We start from the raw sequence: 21691 nt of genomic DNA, 5'->3' as shown, positions 1-21691 counted from the left end.
TGTACGTGTCTAACAACCCCATGTGTCATCATAGTTGTCACACAGAAATGTGATCCAAGGACAACTGGACCTGGAAAACTCAACCGTGGACAGCTGGACCTGGAAAGCTGAACCCTGAATAACTGGACGTGGAAAGCTGAACCCTGGACAACTGAACCTGGTAAGCTGAACCCTGGACGACTGGACCTGGAAAGTTGAACCCTGGACAGCTGGACCTTGAAAGCTGAACCCTGACAACTTGACCGGTAAGGTGAACCTTGGACATCTGGACCTGGAAAGCGGACCCCTGGACAAGTGGAAATGCAAAGCTAACCCCTGGATAACTGGACCTAAAAAGCTGAACCTGAATCCTTTATTGGCAAAGGCAAAATTGTGATGAACATAAAATGAATGGATCACTTGTTACGGATAATGCCCGGTTTGCCCTGACAAAAGGTATAAGAAATCCTCTCAGAACCTCTCAGAATGTAACACTGAGAAGTCTAAGATATTCAGTATTTTGTATTGAGCAGAAAGTAAGATACAACAATTCAGAACAGCGGTTTCATGTACAATACAACTGAGTCAGTTCTAAAGTAATGGCTCGCAATTATAATATCAACTCACAAAGGTCTTGGTTTGAGAGTGAGAAACAGTTGAATGTAACATTGCGAGCGGTCAGGCAGCGGTCATATAGGTCGAACGTTGACAAAAGCATGCAGTTTGAAGTACTCCAGTTATCCGTGTGCGTCTCCGTGTCGTCACACAACCAGCCTTTATATACACTATCACTGATTCTTGAATATTCGAACACATGTGCCACCATCGCCATTAACGTAGAATTTTCGCGACTCCCGGAAGTAAACACATCACATACTCAAAGGGAGGTAACTCTAAGCGCTACCTGTAATATTGTACTGCCGAAAAAATAGCTTGGTTGCCCTCAATTTCAAATATTATGATACATGCGCACACGCTCTTCCCACACCCTCGAGATCGGACTGGTGATTGACAGCATGCCATTAAGTAATGTCCCAGTTTAATCAGGTTTAATGTCATCTAACGGCTGAATTTCATACAGGGGTAATCAGATACACTAAAGCAATAAAACAGTTCCAAACGTCGCCTAAATTGCCGCATTTGCTATGCTGCTGGTGATATTGAACGAACCAGACAAACAGTGTTGATGTTTTGCATGCTCCGTAAACTTTGTCAGTTTGTCCCTGAGGCACTGATAGGCAAGGTTTCGCTTCCATCCGAACCATTATGTTCAATGTATCAATAATAATGCCCAGCTAAATTCCTCTCCCAAGCAGCCGATCAAGCATGATTAATTATGTACTCTATGGTTCACACAACAACAGTGCAAAGACATATATCTCAAACAGACTAATGACACCACGCATTTAAATATAATATAAAATCGTGGAAGTACACGATGATATTCAGATACCGTAAACAGTATGATAAAAGGTACTGGCATCAAAAGGAAGTTCCAATCACGGATCAAAACGATTATTCCACTACACATTAGATACGGACTATTTCAGCATTAATCGACCTCCAATAAGATAAATTTAGGATCTGGCATTCCTTAATTACGAGTGAAGTAGAACCAATCAATACACGAGGCGAGAAACGTCTTTAATGTTCAGCGCACCAGTTACTTCGGGAATTAATCATAGGCATATTCAGCCGCTCTCCTAACTATTAAAACACACATGGGGGAGTAAGACGTACGGACTAAGCATAAGTTGTGGCAAAAATAGAAAGTAAAATAGAAAGATTTTGTGTTCCCTGTGTAAAAATCATTCAATTCCTTAAAGCAAATAGATCCTACAACGGAAGTGAGTGCTTAATACAGGTATTCTGGGGGTTCTTTGTTCACCACCATTCTCAGCAATTTTCCAGATGTTCTGTAAATAATGGAGTCTAAACTAGACAACCCATTGATCAACATCGATTTGCACATTTGGGATACATTGACATGTGACCATCCGATCTAATTAGTTGCCTCTTGCCTCAAGCAAGAGTTTCCTGAAGACCAAACATTCGAACCTTGTTCACGGGTCGCTTAATACCGAAAGCTGTCTCAGTTCTTTATTCTTTTCTGTGTGTAATTTGAACCGAATTTGAACATTTGAGATATGATTTGTTCGATTTACGTTAACGGAACAGACATATTTTTTACATTCTATGATTTGTTCTCCAATGATGTTACGATTATAGGATTTAACTGTTATTATTTTGTTTAAGCAGTTACTAAACAGTAGTCTCAGGAGATGAACAGCGTATTAGAACAAGCCTTCAGCAATTAATGCTTATTGTAAGAGACGGATATATGATCAATATATTACGATATCTGTGTTTGCTCAGGATTCCTGTCGTATCTAAGGTGTGTAATTCGATGCTCATGGTGACAACCATGGTGCCTCGTCTAAACGTGATTGTTTAGAAATTATTATCATGACGTTTGCAAATATTGAGGCATTAAACAAAATATCAAACAAAATATCAAGCAAAATGCGACGCCGACTCTGTGCAGTTTGATAATTTAGCATTCGCAACTATGAACTTGCCACGGTCTTTGCCGTCTTGTGCCACGGTTCCCATTCATGGGGTAGGATGCGCTCCCGTTTTGGCACATAACTGGTATCATCGCTGATGAATATTGACTAATGAACACATGCATATGATCAAGTCGAAAACGTACATGGAGAATCGACCTCAGGATCAGAAAGAATTTTGAATTCACTCAACAAACATTCAGTGTAACAATACAATACCACTTACTCTTTTACGTAATTATCACAGTCTACCGGAAGTACCCGTGAATTGTAGTCCAAGCGGTCCTAGACTGGTACTCTGGCTATGCTACGCTCAGCAAGCTGGCTACACAGTGCAGCGATAGCGCAGCCTGGAATAGGGCAGGGGAACCAGTCTAAAGCGGCCCATATTACCCAACCAACGGGTAACACCAACGTGTGATTGTGTATGTTTCATATTACGAAGGGAGAGGCAATTTGGTGTAAATGGTTTGCTAAACCATAGAATATGGGTCCGCTATATGGGAAAGTATGACGCTAACTGGCAGGGGAGGTAACAAACTCTGACGTTATTGTGACAGTGCACAATGGGCTAGGCAGTGGAATCAGCTGATCGTTTCCAGGTCATGTTTTGTCGTTTTGTTGACGTTTTGCAATCGGTTATTTAAGTCGTGCACTAGATGTCTCAGTATCACACATTTAAAACTGCAGTGTAATTTCAATGTATATGTACTCATTTTAGTACTACGGCCGATATGGCTGCATTCATGGAATTAACAACGGCGGGGAGCTGATGCGGTGCGCGAAATGTGAAACACTGAAAGTCTTTTCATGTAAATTTCATCGGGTCTTTCATGACGGGATTAAGATTTTGGACAACACAGATATTTATCAGGTACAGAGGAAAGTGAGAAACAATGGTCAAGTAATTGTAAAACAACAGTAGCTGACGAATTATGTCAATCATCGCCTGCATTTAGCCAACTTTCAAATGCCATAAACATGGGCATAACTAAAATTTACTTTTTTATGTCTGTAACGGTTTGTGATCCATGAAATATAAATTCACTATGTAGGCAAATAATGCATAAAGATATTGCAGATTTCTACAATGACTGCATTTTAATTATAATCAATTAATAGTATCAATTAACATGTTTTGTTTTTCTTAAGTTTTAATAAAGGAAATAATATTAAAATATTAATATGTTAAATACACTATTTCAGACACAGAAGAAGCAAAAGGTTAAGTACATATTAGAGGACACTTTCCAAATTCTATTTTCATTACACAACTAAACTATAAATATCTCTAATATAATAAATGGTACCGTTAAGTGTTGTCAGCATCAAATGGTTTACATTTTCCTGCAGAGTCCACATACATCTTGTCTTCGCAATGATCAGATTATTATAATAGTCATGAAAAAGCTCATATTTTATTCTTAGAGCTTGCTCTTATGTTTTGTTGCATTAAATTAATTTTACAAATTCTAACACAAATATATCAATAAAGTCAATATCTTTTCCCACTGATCATTGTATCTGCGCTGTACAATGTTGAAATTCCATCTGATTCTTTGTATGCAGGTGCTTGTGTACTTTTATATTACATTACACATTTAGGACTTTATTCAGTCATTGTACATTGTTCTGTTAAATTTGTAATAATATATATAATTGCATAAACATATCTTCATATAATAGTAGTGGGGTTAAATTCGATTTTATACCATCTAAAACATATATTTGATAATAAATTCATTTTCTGTGTTAATCCCTAACCAACAGACATAACCTAAAATTTTCTTTAAGAACTGTTGAATGAAAATCAGAAAGTTAGACAGTTAAAGTTAGATAGTAAATTGTCTGTCATGGGAAATATTTTGTCAACTTATTGTTGCCAAAACAAGAAACATATGAAATATATTTCTATCATACACATCCGCTTGGGCGGTCAGAATTATATGTTGTTTCTTTAAGAGAAATCTCTGTAAATGACTATTTATATTACGAGCTTTAAGTGGTGTTAAACTTTTGTAAGAAATGAACCAATAAATTAACATGTATAACCTGACTCACAATACTGACTGGTGGACATTTTTTTCAATGTGGAAATATTTTATTTCAAGCTATGATGACTGGTGTTTCTGATACAACCGGCTTGGTTAACAGGTGTATGACACTTGTATTTGTAAACATTAAAATATACAGTAGTGTCAGAATTTAGAAACAAATGGATTCAGATGAGTGAGAAACTGCTGCTCAGAACGCAATGTATATGTTTCTAAGTAACTGTTTCATTCTATACAGAATGTCTTCAATTGTCAGGGATGTGTAATAATCATAAATTTTCGATAAAGAACTTCTCGGGGATGCTCGTTTGCCGGAGGTGTAGCCCCGATTTTTTTAACATTGAATCGGTGGTTGTAGAGGAACTATTTGTAAGATTTTATTGTGGCAACAGTTACATTACCGTTGGGTATCAACATAAGGGCTGATAACATATAAAAAGAATTTTCATTACTTCGACATCCGAGACTTGCTCTGTCTAGGAAATGCGGTGACAATATACCGACTTTTCATGGCGTTTTCCTGTTATCTTCTATCGTGTCAATTCGTACTGCATTTAGAAATTAAACAACGGATACCTTTCTAAACTAAAAATGAAAGCAAAACATGCGTCAGTTAATGGCTTTTCCTCGTAAACGATATTTTTTTCAGTTAAGGTGAACACGGCAACGCGGAAGCTGGGTTCTGTCTTTATAAACATGTAGCAAGTTGTCGCAGCGCACATTGACTCGGGAACCAGCCCGGATGCGAGAAGTTGGACCGTCGCTTATATCATTTTAAAATGAGAGTTATCGCCCCTCGCAACAAAAAGATCGCCCATTTATCTTTGCATTCTTCATATTTGTATATTTTTTGTATGTATGTATTTTGTATATATTTTCCACATATATTTTTCTGTATGTACTTTGTATATATTTGCCTGAAAGTTCACATTCATATTTACAAGTTGCTAATATTGAAATGTCACTTTAATTAGCCTTCATGTCATGGCTCAAACTGTTTTAACACACATGGCAAGGATAATTAACACAGGCTATATACCATTGAACATGTCAAGCTTAAAACTCAAGCTATTGTTTATTGCACCAGTAAATGTCTTAATGACCACTGTATAGACATCCAGACCACAACTGTAATAAATCCAGTCTAATTAACCCCAAGCTAATTAGCCCCAACTACGGTTGTGACATCAGCTGTAGGAAGTAAACTGACATCCAGACTGAAGCTGTAAAACAAACCGTAATTAAGCCGGTGTAATAATGCTGTCACGATCACGTGACTGCCCCTCCAAAAATTCATTTCGGCTTGTCCAATCAGTAACCATTAGTAAAACTGTCCTATCTTGGTCAACCAATCAAAATCGTAATTAAAACACCTATTATACGTTTAAAGCCAATCGCAAAAGAATTCTAACATTGATCAGTGATGTTTCGGCTATAAAAAGAGGTCAATGGTTTCTTATCAACACTCTTGACCTCACAATAAATGTTGAAACATCTCCTTGACTGATCATTGACTTACGAAATTCATCAGCTTTCTTGTACAACTGTGTTATTATATTATTTAATGCCATGACTAAAATGTTTTGTTTATGAATAGAAATGGGCAATATCATGTTTTGAATGAACATCGTCATCCATAATATCAAAGTCGTTATTTGAACATGTAAGTGAACTAGATGTGCTGTCATGGATTGGTTGTGCCTGTGTTGCACTCATGTATGGACACATTAGATGTACTTTGCATCATTATTATGCTGATGGTGAAATAAAGTGAATATTTGGTTCAATAGCAAATATCATTTATAAATGTTTTATATAGTGACAGCTGGAGCATAATTGAGATAGGTGTTAAAGGGATTTGTATGAATATGATTTCCCATTATGATTAGTATTTGATGTTGTGGTGAAAAGGGAAATCTTATAACTGTCACACATTTAAGCTCGATCATTTGAGATGCTAATTCCCCATCAAAATGTGTATATTAGATTATTGTTAGAATGTCTTTTATGTATGTGTATTTATGTATAATACACACGTGACCTCACAATAATTGTTAAAACATCTCCTTGACTGATCATTGACTTACGGAATTCTACATTCTATTTAAGGATCTAAACTTGTTACCTCACACAACCACGGTGACAATATGCTGCTTTCAAGAAGGAATATGGGCGTGAACAATACATGAACAAGACCATGACCAGAAAACAAAGGGGAGCTCTCCCTCTTTGTTCATATGTGGAGTAGCCCCCTAACAGGTAGAGAAACATGCTAAGCTTAGATTGAGACGATTTTAATTTTATGTCATCTGTTGGTCAATTTGCTTTTAAAGTGTCAAACAAGTAATGTTTTGACTTTTAGTTACATCTTAGTGAACGTGTTTTAACTATTGTAAACAGCTTTATTCTTAAAATAGCCTCGCTTAGTCCCATAGGGGCTAACTCATTACATGTATACTGTATACGTGTAAATATTTATATGTGTTATAGTTTGGGGGGATCTTTTTAGGTGGTGGTGGTGGTGTGTGGGGGGTTGTGGGGGGGGGGGGGTGGCTTTGTGGAGGGAGCTAGGGTATGCGGGATGTGAACTAAGCCTTTATATATCTGTTTGTGCGTCTTTTTGAGTGAGTAGTTGTCGCCCATAGTCTCATTTCGGGGACATGATCGCTTTGCAGGTTGAGTTCGACTTCATTAGGTTACAAGATGCCAACTTGTTACCTCGATGTCTAGTAGCTAATTTGAGTGAACTCGGATTATATTAGCTAAATTACACATCACGCTGAAATTGGAAGTATCATGTTCTCAAGCACAAGAAGTAATAGCTGCATATGCTGTATCTGATCTGTTCTCATATCAGTCTTTCCTAGTTCTACTCTGGAGAATTGTTGATCCGATTTTCCAGTGTCTTTCAGCTCTAAGAAACGGTTGGTACTTGTGGTAACTGATACTTAATGTGGTCAAATAGCAATCTTCATTCATGCCCACGTGACGTTGACCTACATGTTTTTTATTTGAGACAGTTATGGTAACTGAAGTTGATTCCAGCGGCGTCATGGACCACTTTTACATCCTTGATAAACCGCCGGGGAATCCAATCATCTTCAGTACACGAAGCAGTATACTGCTTGAAATTGTATCGCATGGAAAACACTGGTAATTACATTTTTCCTTTACATATTGTTAACTTGATCTTTTTGCAGCAATCAAATCAAACAGTGTTACATCTCCTTTCTACTAGCAAAATGTTATAACATTTGAACAAAAAAAAATGTTATAACAAATTGAACTGTATATAAGCCTAGCATGACGCACAGAAGAGTTTACGTATTTTGACATAAGGTTAGATAGAATCTTTTAAATTTGAAGTTCATACACAGTCACCTGACCTTCATGATGTTGAAATTGTAGCTAAGCCTTTATTCATACAAAATGCCTTGGATGAAGTTGTGCATGGCTTCTAGCAATATCAGGGCAGAGCGTAGACAAAGCTAGAACAAATGCAATATATATTTGAAGTCATTTGACAAACAAAACTCATATTGTTAGGTTGAACATATGTTATGTTCCGGACTACACATTCTCATTAAAATACAGATTTTTATATCCTAGATTCCATCCCGCACCCTGTACCTAATAATCTGTAAATAAAGTCAGCGATCCAACACACACATCCACAAAAGCGGAAGTCTGACAGCTGGCAGTCCTGATCACATACTTTGTGTAACCCTCTGATAGGAGTAATTTGGCACGACGCCCATGGAATATACATACTGCCATTAAGACAGTGGTCAAATGTAATATCTGTTTTATATGTGATTGGTGCGATTACACGCCTCTTCATTTAAAGTATAGGCTCGAATCCTGGGAGGGACTCACCCACAAAGGCACTAGAATCTGTACTTAACATTTGATCACTTTCTAAATACACTAACTGTACTCAAAGGATATACGTATTACCATGCCAGTGGCAAGAATTTGGTAAGTGATTAGAAACCAAGATACTTTACGGATAACAACTTCTTTATCATATATTTGTTACAATATATTTCGGTGTAGATTTTATACAGTTGTGACAAGCTACTGAAAGCGCACACGTCCCGCTGACGATGGCAAGCAGATCCATAAAACAATTGACAAAACAGGTACTCAAAGTTAGATATTTATACAGCGGTGATCACATCTTGCTCAATCAGATGCACGAGGGACAATAGTTTGAACTGAATTCGTCCGTCGCCATTGCTACTTGACAAATGCTCATGATACAATCGTCTGCATTTTCTTGTGGCTATGGAGAAGTCTTATTGCTTTTCTTTACGCCAAGTGAATGCAGCGACTTCAGAACGGGGTTCACATGCTCTCTACGTCGTCTCGTGGTATCGCCATTACTACATGACAAATGCTTATGATACAATCGGATCAATTTTCTTGTGGCTATGGACAAGTCTTATTGCCGTTCTTGACACGAAGTCAATGCAGTGACTTCAGAATGGGGTTCACATGCTCTCTACATCGTGTCGTGATATTAAGTGTGATATTAAGAACACAGAAAGAACCACCATGAATGAAATATTCAGTACATTTTCAAACCTTCAGCTTCGTAACTTCGCAACACTAACATCGCCCTGAGAAACAACACAGTGCTGGTATTTAACATATATACAACATAGCCGCATACTTTACAGGAGGACTGGCCGACGATGAGGAACACCAGAAATGGGTTTCACACATTGTACACGTGGGGATTCGAAACCCGCGTCTTCGCTCTAACCATTATGCTACCTACCCCCACCTGCCCCATAACACCTTCCACCCATTACAGGAAGCAGATGTCCATCTTGAACATAGTAGCGTGAAATCTCTCAATTATAATTAGCAATTTGCATATCAGTCGTGTTAATGATAATAGGTATTGCCTCATGACTGCTTGTTCCGTTACACCGTGACTGTAGCTTTGGTTAAGTAATCACTAAATTCAAATCATCAACACAGACCACTATCCGTCTCGAATGCCTCCCGAACAGATTCCAAGGAACATAATGCAGAATTAGTGAAGTAGAAGTTGTGAATGAGAAAGGTGTTAGACATCTTTTGCCAACGGTAGTACCGTCACTCGTAACAATGTTCAGTGAAACGTAAGTGCCAGTAAAAAAGGAGGTTTGTGAAAGCTATGAAGGTTAGGATTGTGCATGTTGGTCTAATGCTCCGAATGTCTCCATAACATGCCTGGAAAGACATTGTCACACCTTGGGGGTAACAGTCAGTCAGTACTCGCCTGATGACGTTAAACCGCTGGCTTGCCACAGCAAGCTGACGTCTCACGTCGTTTCTTTGTGAGATATCAATATCTCTGGTGATTCCTCGACCGTGTTATGGGTTCGAGTGCTGTTCAAGTCGACTCGAATCCAAATTCACTCTCGAGCAAGCATCTTATTATCGTATCAATGCTATCATGCACAACACGCATTGTGATGAGCAGCCTTTGTGTGACAACGATCGATCATATCTTCTCAGCTTGATCAGGTAATGCGGTAAAATTGATTGACACGGATTAGGAACACATTACATAGATTACTTTTGTCAGTCGTAATTTGCATCAGAGAAAGTTGAAAAGGGCATGAAACTTCAAAACCCGACATGAAATCAACAGTATTTATCCTAAGCCGAGGTAGAATTTAATCCGCGACAAGTGACAGAAATTGATTATCCAAACGTCATAATCACAGAAAATTGTTGTCAGTGCAGGAGTCAGGACACGGGAACGAAAACACAAAGCCCTTTTGAGAAAGGGAGGCTTTTGTCTTGTATTAAACTGTAGAATGTTTTCAATAATGTTTGAATTCGTTGCTAGATCTTGAAAATAGCCCCAGTTTACTTATATTCAAGCGTCTAACGTCCTGGTTAGATCAAACGCATTAATATGAATGTAATCCCTTAGCTTTAATCTTGTGCTCAAAATCAATAAAAAAATAATGTGATCTTATGTGAAAGGCAAATTTAACACAACATGAAAGGCATGTACAAACCGCATGCTGAAGCAGCCATTACTCTTCTGGCTTGTCAAATTTGGTTTATCGGCCTTGACATAACTGGCTTAAAGTGACATGCCAGGGCACGGTGACCTGACACTTGACATTAATCACTAGCTTCTTTAAGGAGTTAATGAGACAATGAATAGCTGTCCACCCACACGCGAAAATCCTTCTTTTGAGATATTCTAGCTGTTCCTGGTGATGTAAACACTAGCTATAGATAGTGTCTTCCCAGTCTGGCCGCAGAATAGCAAAAGTACTAGTAATGATTTTATGTCAGCCGTGTGTCTTTCGGTTAAAGGTACTTCGCTCAACTGATTTCATGCATGGTGGTTCCTCACATGCCACTTCCGCCAGCCAACTGTCTTTCGTTAAATCCTTGTAAACGTGGATGTGGTACGGGTTGCTTGTTGTCTGACGCCACCCGTATGAAGCCCATACAGTCCTGTGCTTCATTTTATGTACACCGACCAACAAAAGTGGGATTCGATGAAGTGCAAGCCATGTTATCGGAAAACGTGGGCAAGTATGAAAATTAGTTAGGCTTCGTTTTACGTTTGAAATATGATGGCATGTTTTTCATTAAATTTTCGGGAATGTATTGTCATAAAACGAATTCCACGCATTGCGTAGTATCAAGTTTAGTGTACTGTCGGGTGAAAAACAGAATCGGGAGATGTTAATCAGTCTGGAGTATTTGCCGGAACTGAGTCACTGAGCGTGAAAGGCAACACAGTTGTGAAAAGTCTACTAACAGACCATTGATAATCAGCGGTGAAGTCATATGTTTGTGAGAAGGAAACCATTGTATGACTTATTGTGGTTCTGTAAACACTAGATATTGTCTTCCCAGCTTTGCTCCACCGGTAGTTTTAAACGAAGCCGTTACTTCTTACTTTTACCTCAACCAAGTTTCACGTTTCATTTTAGAGAGGGTCAGATTTTTCATTTCTATGACATTTATGTCACACAGTGCAATAATTGCTAGCGTTGTTGCCAGTGGGATACGATGAGTTTGATCAGCGAAGTCAGGAAGCCACGTTACCTGGAAACGTTGGCAAGAATATATGACAGGCGACGTCAGTTGTCAGGCTTCACAAGATTCCATTTATGTGCTCTAAATGTCAGCATTGTCTCTTTGAACTGTAGAAGTAAGTCAGCCACCTGTTCTAACTGAATGAATATCACCCAGTGGAGAATAACACTGCTGTCCATGGCAATACAAACGATGCCCTAAATACAAAACTACTTTATCCGTGGGAAGACTGTCGACACTGAGGCTGCAGTCCTTTGAAAGCTGACATGTCAATTCCATGTGCTTTTTCTACGAAGAGCAGACCGTCAGCTCCTAATCGTGCATTCTGTGCACAGTCTCAACCTGTTATTTTCAACAGGAATTTCTCAGTATGAAGTGAACAGGATTTTGGTGATTGCAAACTATTTATGATTATGTTTTCCCAAAGATGTGTGGACCCTCAATTTCAAGAAATGCATGATAAGCTATCAAGTCGGAGTGATTGCTTACTGAATTCTAACTCTAAATCTTTGTTAAAAGCTATGAAATACGGAACACATTTGTTCAGCAGCAAAGATTTACTCCGTGTAGATAGATTGAAATATGATAGTGACATTGAATGTAATCAACTGATTTTTTTCAAGATGTACATGAATGTTATAGAAGATGAATTCCACTGGATGTTAGTGTGTCCATGTTACTGAGTATTAAGGAAGCAGCGTATACTCACTTTCTATTACATACAGAATACTCTATGAATACGTTATACGAACTTTCTATTACATACAGAATACTCTATGAATACGTTATACGAACTTTCTATTACATACAGAATACTCTATGAATACGTTATACGAACTTTCTATTACATACAGAATACTCTATGAATACGTTATACTCACTTTCTATTACATACAGAATACTCTATGAATACGCTATACGAACTTTCTGTTACATACAGAATACTCTATGAATACGTTATACGAACTTTCTATTACATACAGAATACTCTATGAATACGTTATACTCACTTTCTATTACATACAGAATACTCTATGAATACGTTATACGAACTTTCTATTACATACAGAATACTCTATGAATACGTTATACGAACTTTCTATTACATACAGAATACTCTATGAATACGTTATACTCACTTTCTATTACATACAGAATACTCTATGAATACGCTATACGAACTTTCTATTACATACAGAATACAGAAACCTACCTGCTTGATATTGCATCCAAAACCTTTTGCATGCGCAAACAGTTTTCTGTATATGTATGTGCTCTTGATATTGAGGCCTCTACAAAGAATAGGCTTGTCACCTGTCACTTGCCAGTCGTTTAATTACCTTTTCCAAACCTTTATTTTTCAAATTTCAGAAATAAACTTCATGTCCGCCTATCAAGTCATGTCAATATTAGACAATCCTCAAAGTGTTCCTTGAAGTCATCACCCTCTCCACCGATTCAGCATGCAGTCCTGTTTCTTTTCCTACATTGTTGTCTACTGGGGCAAATGAATGCCAGATGAGTATTTAATCGATATCGGTTTCTATGTTTTAAAGTGAATTGGATTATAATTCTTATGCCTGCGGGGTCTGAAGATAGTGATACCTAAGCATGCAGGTGCACGTACAAAACAATTCCAGTAACAATATTCCGATAAGCATATGTCGCTGAAGATCAATTCTGAACCAGTATCTTTAAATAGTTGACTGTGTGTGTGTGTGTGTAATACTGTTCCGATATACCTGTGGCGGTTCTGCTTTCTCTGGTAACTGTCTGAAGGTTCAAGAATCTTTCTTCTCGCATGGACATTTGTCAGCCAATCTATCGAGGAGTTTGTGTCGCCATAAAGCGCAGGCGTCCTCGTACAGGTTATCTATTTTCTGGATGCAGTCGGGGATTTCTTCCGGAACCTCCAGCGGGAGGCTTTCTTGGGGTGTGTAGTCCATCGCTTTGTTTTGCCACAGAGCACATTTCTTGCTGTCGACGCAGTGGTCGGTGGCAGCGCAAGTCGAGTTGTCCGTTTCGAAGATGGTTTTTGAGTTCCGATATAGCGGCGAGGCAGTCCGTGCATCGGTGGTTGTCTGTCCTTGGTTTCCGGACAGCAGTCACTGGCAAGAACGATTCGGAGTTTGCTGCTGCAGGTCGAAATTGGTGAGGCGGGTAGATTTAGACGAAATCCACTGTTTTGCCGTCTTCGCCGAACTCGCAAATACAGTCCCAGAAACTAGCGAGGGATTTGGTAGCGGTAGTAGAAGGTGAGGCCCGAACGCTCAAGGATTTGTTTCTCTCGGTCGGAGAGCGAGACGCGGGAACTCTGCTCCAGCAGGGTCCCGAAGACTTCTACCGTGCTGGGCTTGGAGCCATCCCGACGTCACGTGTATCGGGCTTGTGATATGTGGTATTTCCTCTCCGCCGAGAGTTTTCCTTGGACAGTTGCTTTCCTGCGCTGGAGTCCATTTTGCTTTCCGTATCCCTGTCTTGGGGTTGGGTCCAAAAGTATCTGCATACAAAGAGTGTCTCTAAAATATGCTCAAATGCACGATGTACCTGGGCCTGTTTTTGAAATCCCTATATGAAATACATAGCGATTTTGCTTTGCGATCCAAAACCATCACGCTGTATACTACTGGTGTAGTTTTAGAAATTGGTAAATCAATAGTGTAGATTTTACTGATATATGAAAATGAAATTGGTAAATCAATAGTGTAAAATTTACTGGTATATGAAAATGCAGACCTTACTCCGATAGGCTACTTACTGGTTTTTATATTCACCCCTTGTCTCTTAGGACCTAGGATTACTGATCTGACAAAATATTTTCGTTCCATAACAGGCTTAAAGAGCATGCGTTTCGCTCATTGTACATAAAAAGTATTATGATATGTATTGTACTTTTGTCTGTGGAAAACATGAATACCACATATTAAGATGCTGAATATAGACATTCCCAAAATCAAACATTCTACTCTTACAGCTGTCACGTAGGTGTTAATGAGGTTAAAACGATGAATAAACACGAACAGGTTTTTTCTGGAGACCGGCGTTGTGTTAATCATGTACGTCTTTCCCTGGTACTATATAGCTGTCGTGCCACCTGGCAGCCAGTAGAACAGCCACGCAAACATGCTTCGTCGTGTTTATATATTTTAAATAATCATGACCGATACCGTGAAACTTTAGGTCACTCCTTCACCTTCTAAACAATGTACAGAACTGGCTTCGCAGAAACTTGCGATGTAAACAAACACATCGGAATAATTCCGTTAAAGTGTGAAACGTACAGGAAATCTATTTTATTGTTATGGAAATTGAATGAATGGCTCTATCAGTAGCAGAGCATGGTTACTATTTTCACTGATTTTCAGTAGTGACATGATTTATGCCCCGCGGAATCGGTATTGTCGGATAAACGCCACTGGGTATTATCTATCTATCTATCTATCTATCTATCTATATATCTATCTGTATGAATGTATCTTGGCAGGAAAACCATGTCATGTCTCAGGATATCATGTTGGTAAAGTCTGTCCAATTTTCGACGACACCTGCTAATATAAATGTCAAAGACGGTTGCACTTTTTCGCCGGAACAGCATCTCCTACGTTTAAATGTTAGTAATACGATTTCTGACAGATATATGTATATTGCTTGTTTCAAGTGTTTCGTAAATACGAGTCTTCTTCAAAGAACCCGTAGCAATTACAAATAACCTTAAAACTACTTCATCGGTATTTTTGTATTTAACTTACTATTAGCTCTTTAAAATGTCTACTTTTTGCAGTGCACCTGTGAAAGCCAATGCGCTGAAAAGGTTTAATTTTGTATCAGCTCTGAAATTTGGACACCTCTCCTTTTGAATAGTTTTCAAATCTATACTGCGGAGACAGCAACGTTGTAATTTACAAAACCATCTAAACAACATTAACACAACGTGTATCATTCCACTATTACAAAGCTCATTTCACCAATATTGTCTACTTGCTGACAGGAAATGATGCACAGATTTTGTAACGTCCAAACATCATGTTGTGACCTCGTAATAGTCACCATGCTGAAGTTATCAGACGGATTTATGTGAGGAACATTGTTTGGATCCCCCGCTTAAGTGCTGCAAAATAAATGTTAAAGTTACACTTTCTTGAGGAACCGGTGAGAATTTATAGCTTAAGTGTGCAATAATGAATATGTTGCGGGGATTCTAAACAGCGAGGCTGTTCTAACTCAAAGAGCTGAGGTTGCGTTAAAGGTACTGTCATAACCCATTCGTAATTGATCGAGTAGAAATATAACATGAAAGTACGTGTACGTTTGTTCTAAATTTTGCTGATACATATACACATATTTTGTTCCATGGATTATCATGAATACACAATACTCATTGTTATGAAACAAGGAGTAAAGATTTCCAAGTTTAAAGTAACGTTCGTATTTGAAGCATTTCAATGATGGCGTCTGGTGTAAGGCACATCTCAGGGGCAGCTTGCTATCAGGTTGTCATTGGGACCCCTGGATAACTGAACACTAAACGTTGAAAACTGGACAATTGAACCTGGAGCGTTAACAACACGAAACGTGGACCTTGAATAAGGACTCGTGGACAATTGGACCAAGAAAGCTGAAGTTGGTGTTGAAACCTGGGCAACTGAAGCTGAAACAAGGTAAACTGGACAATTGTACCTCGACAAGGAACAACGGGACCATCGGACATCAGAAGCTGAACCCTGGGCAATTGAACATGGGCAGATGGCCCTCTGAACAAATAATCGTCATAGATATATCTAAACTGCACCAGACAAGAACCTAAAAGAAGGTATACATGTCCCCCCCCCCCTCTCTCTCTCTCTCACTCTCTTTCATTCTCTGCCTCAGTTGCATTGTACTAGAAATCTCTATTCTGAATCTTTGTATCTTGCTCTTTAGTCAATGCATATTATTGCATATTGAAGACATGTCAGTGTTATATTTTACTGGCTCTGAGGGGATTCTTATACCTTTTGTCACGTCAGATTATTAACCGTAACACTTCAAATACTATGATTAATTCCCGTAAGGCAGCTACATGTAGCCGAGGTCGGACTAGTGAAGGGCAGCATGTCATAATGTCCCGGGAGCCGTGTTCGTCGTAGGAGGCGATTAACGGGATCGGGTTCCCAGTTGCGAAGATCGATGCTAATGTCGTTGATCACTGGATTGTCTGGTCCAGACTCGATTGTTTACAGACTGCCACCTTACGTCTGGAATACTGCCGAGTGCGGCGTAAATCTAAACTCGCCCATTCCATAATGTCCCAGTTTTATCAGGTCTAATGTCACGAAATGGCTGAATTTGTAACGGGGGTTATCGAATAAATTAAAACAATGAAGCATGACCAAGTTTTGACTAATGTGGTGAATTTGCAATGCCACTTGTGATATTGAACGGACCAAACAAGCAGTGTTGATATTTTGTATGCTCCGTAAACTTTGTCCATTTGACCTAGCGTCACTTATCAGCAATACTTTGTTTCCATCCGAACCATTTCGTCCCGGAAGTTTGTACCAATAAAAATGTCCAGCTAAATTCACCTTCCAAGTAGCCGATCAAGCACGTCTAATTATGTACTCTATGGTTCACAAAACAACAGTGCAAAGACATATATCTCAAACAGACTAATGACACCACGCATTTAAACATTATACAAACTGGTGGAAGTACACGATGATATTCAGATACCGTAAACACTATGATAAAAGGTACTGTCATCATAAGGAAGTTCCAATCACGGGTCAAAACGGTTAATCCAATTCACATTAGATACGGACTATTTCAGCATTAATCGATCCGCAATAAAATAAATTTAGGATCTGGCATTACTTAATTACGAGTGAAGTTGAACCAATCAACACTCAAGGCGAGAAACATCTTTGATGTTGCGCGAACCAATTACTTTGGGAATTAATCAAAGGCACATTCTGCCGCTCTCTTAACTATTAAAAAACACACGGGGGAGTTAGACGTACGAAATAAGCGTCAGTTTTGGCAGTAATAGAAAGTGAATAGACAGATGTTTTTGTTCTCTGTAAAAATAATTCCATTCTTTTAAGCAAATGGATCCTACAACCAAAGTGAGTGCTTAATACATTGTTGTAGGCGTTCTTTGTTTAACACCACATTCACCTGTATTTCATAAATGACAGTGGTTTGTAAATAATCGAGTCTGAACCAGAACATCCAGTTATCAACAGGATGAGCATTGATTTACGCATTTGGGGTACAAGGACATGCGGCAACCAATTTTGCAGGTCTGGCCATCCGATCCAGTTAGTTGCCACTTGCGACAAGCAAGAGTTTCCTCCTGTAATATTCCATCAAGCTGAAGCTTTATATGTTCTATCGTATCTGATATGATAATTTATTAACCTTGTCTGGTATCACTTCCGGGATTTGTGCTGATCCCTTTCTTATAATCAGTAAACTATACACTATAAAGGTTGGTACTTGGGATACTGATACCTGTTATAGTCAAATAGCTGTCTTCAGTCATGCCCACATGATGACGACCTACATGTTTTTTTAACAGTTACGGTAGCCGGAGCTGCTTCCAGCTACGTCAGGAATTACCATTTACGTCACCGTTAAACCACCGGTGACATCCAATCATCTTGAGTGCTTGAAGTAACATAAGATGTAGCATACGAAAAACACTGGTAATTGCATTTTTGAAGTCTTTCATATGTTCATGGTTTTATCTTTTAGTAGTTATCAAATCAAAAAGTTTTACATCTCTTTTGCTATTTTGGCTTGAGATTAGGCAGATTGTATGTTGTTGAGACATTGTAGCTGAAACTTAAGTTATACAAAATTCTGTGTGCGAAGTTGTACGATGCTTCTAGCAAGATTCCATCAATAGCACAGCCAAGACACAGCAGGTGGAATATACAACAGTTACAAATATTGTTAGGTTGAACATACGTTATACTTCGGACTACACTTTCACATCCACAAAAGCGGAAGTCTGACAACTGTCTGTCCTAATCACATACTTTGTGTACCCCTCTGACAAGACAAAATTAGCATAATTCGCACAGCATATACTCAATTCCTTTAAGAGAGTGGTCAAATGTAATATATGTTATATTTGTGATTGTCTGATACCATCTGCACAACAGTATTTTTTAGATAACCCTCGTTTGTCCTGATTTAATATCAATATCACAAAATACTCACACGCTGTACGTAAACATGATGTTATTTTGATAATTAGGACACCGAGAACCCACTAAGGGACTGATGATCCCCAAATCAAATTATTTCACCTGTAGAGAGTTATCTGTTTTATTAGAACTTGGTTTAAACCACTAGCAGATAGTTTAAACAAGTTAAGGCAGAATCAAGCCAGAAGGAAATTTTAATTCCATTGAGGATTTGGTTTCAAATGCATCAAAACGTACACTTGTGTAGTGTAAACATTCTGAACTTAACTGCGTGACCAAAATCTCATTCCGGGCTTGTCGTCATGTAGATGCCGAATATGAATGAAGGACGACCTGTATGTCTCTATGAACTACGAGTTTCGCGGAGGATGCCAGTGACGCCTGCTCATCGGGGCTTGGAATTCCACTTGTCGAGATTCGATGTTTACGTTGAAGACCCCACCGAAAATTGGGCTTGAACTCTTCCAAACATCTCTCCGTCAATTTTAACCAAATCATTAGCTTTTACGGGCGACGGCACATTTGTTTACACTTGCAATAAACCTGAAATACGTGTTTTCGTGTGTGTGTGTTTTTTGTATTTGCTTTTTTAATGGTTTAATTATGGTTTTTCCTATACAAATTTGACGTCTTATGGGATTGAAAATAATGTTTGTAACCACAGTAGCAAAAAATAAATTCTGCTTTATTCCAGAGAAATGTTCTCATTTTACATTCTCTCAGAAGGTGTGAAAACTTTTGGAATGAGTGATGAAAGTAGTACTGCTAATGTCAAAGTTCACGTACCAGCCAATCAAATCAAACTTTGTTATGAAACCTCTTTACGAAGTACCACGTGGATAATAACAACAAAACGCATAAAGAACCCGGCAGTGTATTGATCACATTAACATGGAGCCCGCAAATGGAACTAAACAATATACTAAGTATTTCATTACGTCACATATTTTTTAAAATCAAACCATATATAAAATATTAAATAAATTCGAAAAACTTTAACTTTAGAACTTTACATTTTTTAGTGACTGATGCTCAATAAATCATATTTGGCATGTCAGTCGTGTCAACGATAGTAGGTTGACTCTTTACTACTTGTTCCCTTACACCCATGTGGTTGTAGATTTGCTTAAGTAGTCACAAAATTCAAATCGTCAACGCAAACCATCACTGTCTCGAATATACCTGAACAGATTCCAAAGAGTATAATGCAGAATTTGTGAAGTAGAGGTTGTGAATAACTGAGGCATTGCACATGTCCTTCCTTTTATATGTAATAAAACGTAAGTGCCATTGAAAAAGAAGTGTGCATTGGTATGGGATTAAAATTGTGCATCATGTCGACAACCGACGTGTCATATTTACTCTAATACTCCGAATGTCTCCATAAAGTGCTTCGAAAGACATTGCATGTTTTGGCGGTGACAGCCGCTTGCCACTAGCCCAATGAGGGTAACTTGACTGTCGTCTCACATGGGTTCCTTGTGAGATGCCAATATCTCTGGTGATCCCTAGAGCGTGTTATGGCTTTGAGTGCTGTTCAAATCTAACCGAACCAAAATTCACTCTCTGGATTTGTTTCCTGCATTCCCGTGCGAGCATTTTGTTATCATGTTAATGTTCTCATGCACAACGGACATTGTGATCACCAGTCTTCGTGTGCCAACAGTCATGTCTTCTCAGCTAGACCAGTTAATGCGATAAAACTGACTCGTGAAATTCTCGACACGGATTAGAAACACATTACATAGATTACTGTTGTCAGTCGTAATGTGCAGCAGGGAAAACCCGAAAAAGGACACACTGCTTCAAAGCACGACATAAATCAACAGCGTTTATCCTAAACCGATTTAGAATATAATTCATGCCAAGTGAATACCCAAACATCATGTTTACACAAAACTGTTGTCATACAGAGGTTAGTACAAAACACAAGACTTTGCTGTTTGGGGACAGAGAGACATTTGTTTTGTATTAAACTTTAGAATGCGTTTAACACTGTTTGAATTCTTTGCTAGATATTGCCAAAAGCCCCTGTTCATTTACACTGAAGCGTCTTTGGTCCTGGACAGGTCCTTGTCAGATCAAACACTTTAATATGAATGCAATGGTTTAGCTATAATCTTGTGCTCGAAATAAAAAAAATATTTTATGTGAAAGGCAAGTTTAACACAACATGAAAGACCAGAGTATAAACCGCATGCTGAAGCAGCCATTACTCTCTGGCTTTCAACTTTGGTTCATCCGCCTTGACCCAACTGACAAATGTGACATCATAGGTCACGGTGACTGGACACTTAACGTTAATCACCAGCTACTTTTAGGAGTTAATGAGACAATGGATAGCTGTACACCCACGCACGAAAATCCTTATTGGGATATATTCTCGCTGTTTGTGGTAATATTGTCTTCCCAGTCTGGCCCCAGAATAGCATAAGTACTAGTAATGATTTATATGCCATTCGTGTGACATTTGGTTAAAGCCACTTTGCCCAAATGATTTCACTTACTGGAGTCCCACGCTGTTGTCCCACGCCGCAGTAATCCACCCGTATGAAGCCCAGTCCAGTACTTTCCATGAGCATCGACCAGCAAGAGTGGGATGCAATGAAGTTCGTCAGCAAAGACAGCAAGTCATATTACCTGAAAACGTCAGCAAGTATGACAGGCGATACCAGTTGTCAGACTTCACAGGGTTCCATTTATGTACTCCACATGTCAGGATTAAACAGAAGAAGTAGGGCTACGTGTTCTTAGTAAATGAATATCACTCAGTTCAGAAGTGCACTGCTGTCAAAGCTTCCTTATGTAGAAATGGTAGTGGTGACCATAGTTA

This window comes from Haliotis asinina, chromosome 3, assembly GCF_037392515.1.
Source record: "Haliotis asinina isolate JCU_RB_2024 chromosome 3, JCU_Hal_asi_v2, whole genome shotgun sequence".
Taxonomy (NCBI): Eukaryota; Metazoa; Mollusca; class Gastropoda; order Lepetellida; family Haliotidae; genus Haliotis; species Haliotis asinina.
Note: the sequence above shows the minus strand (reverse complement) of the source record.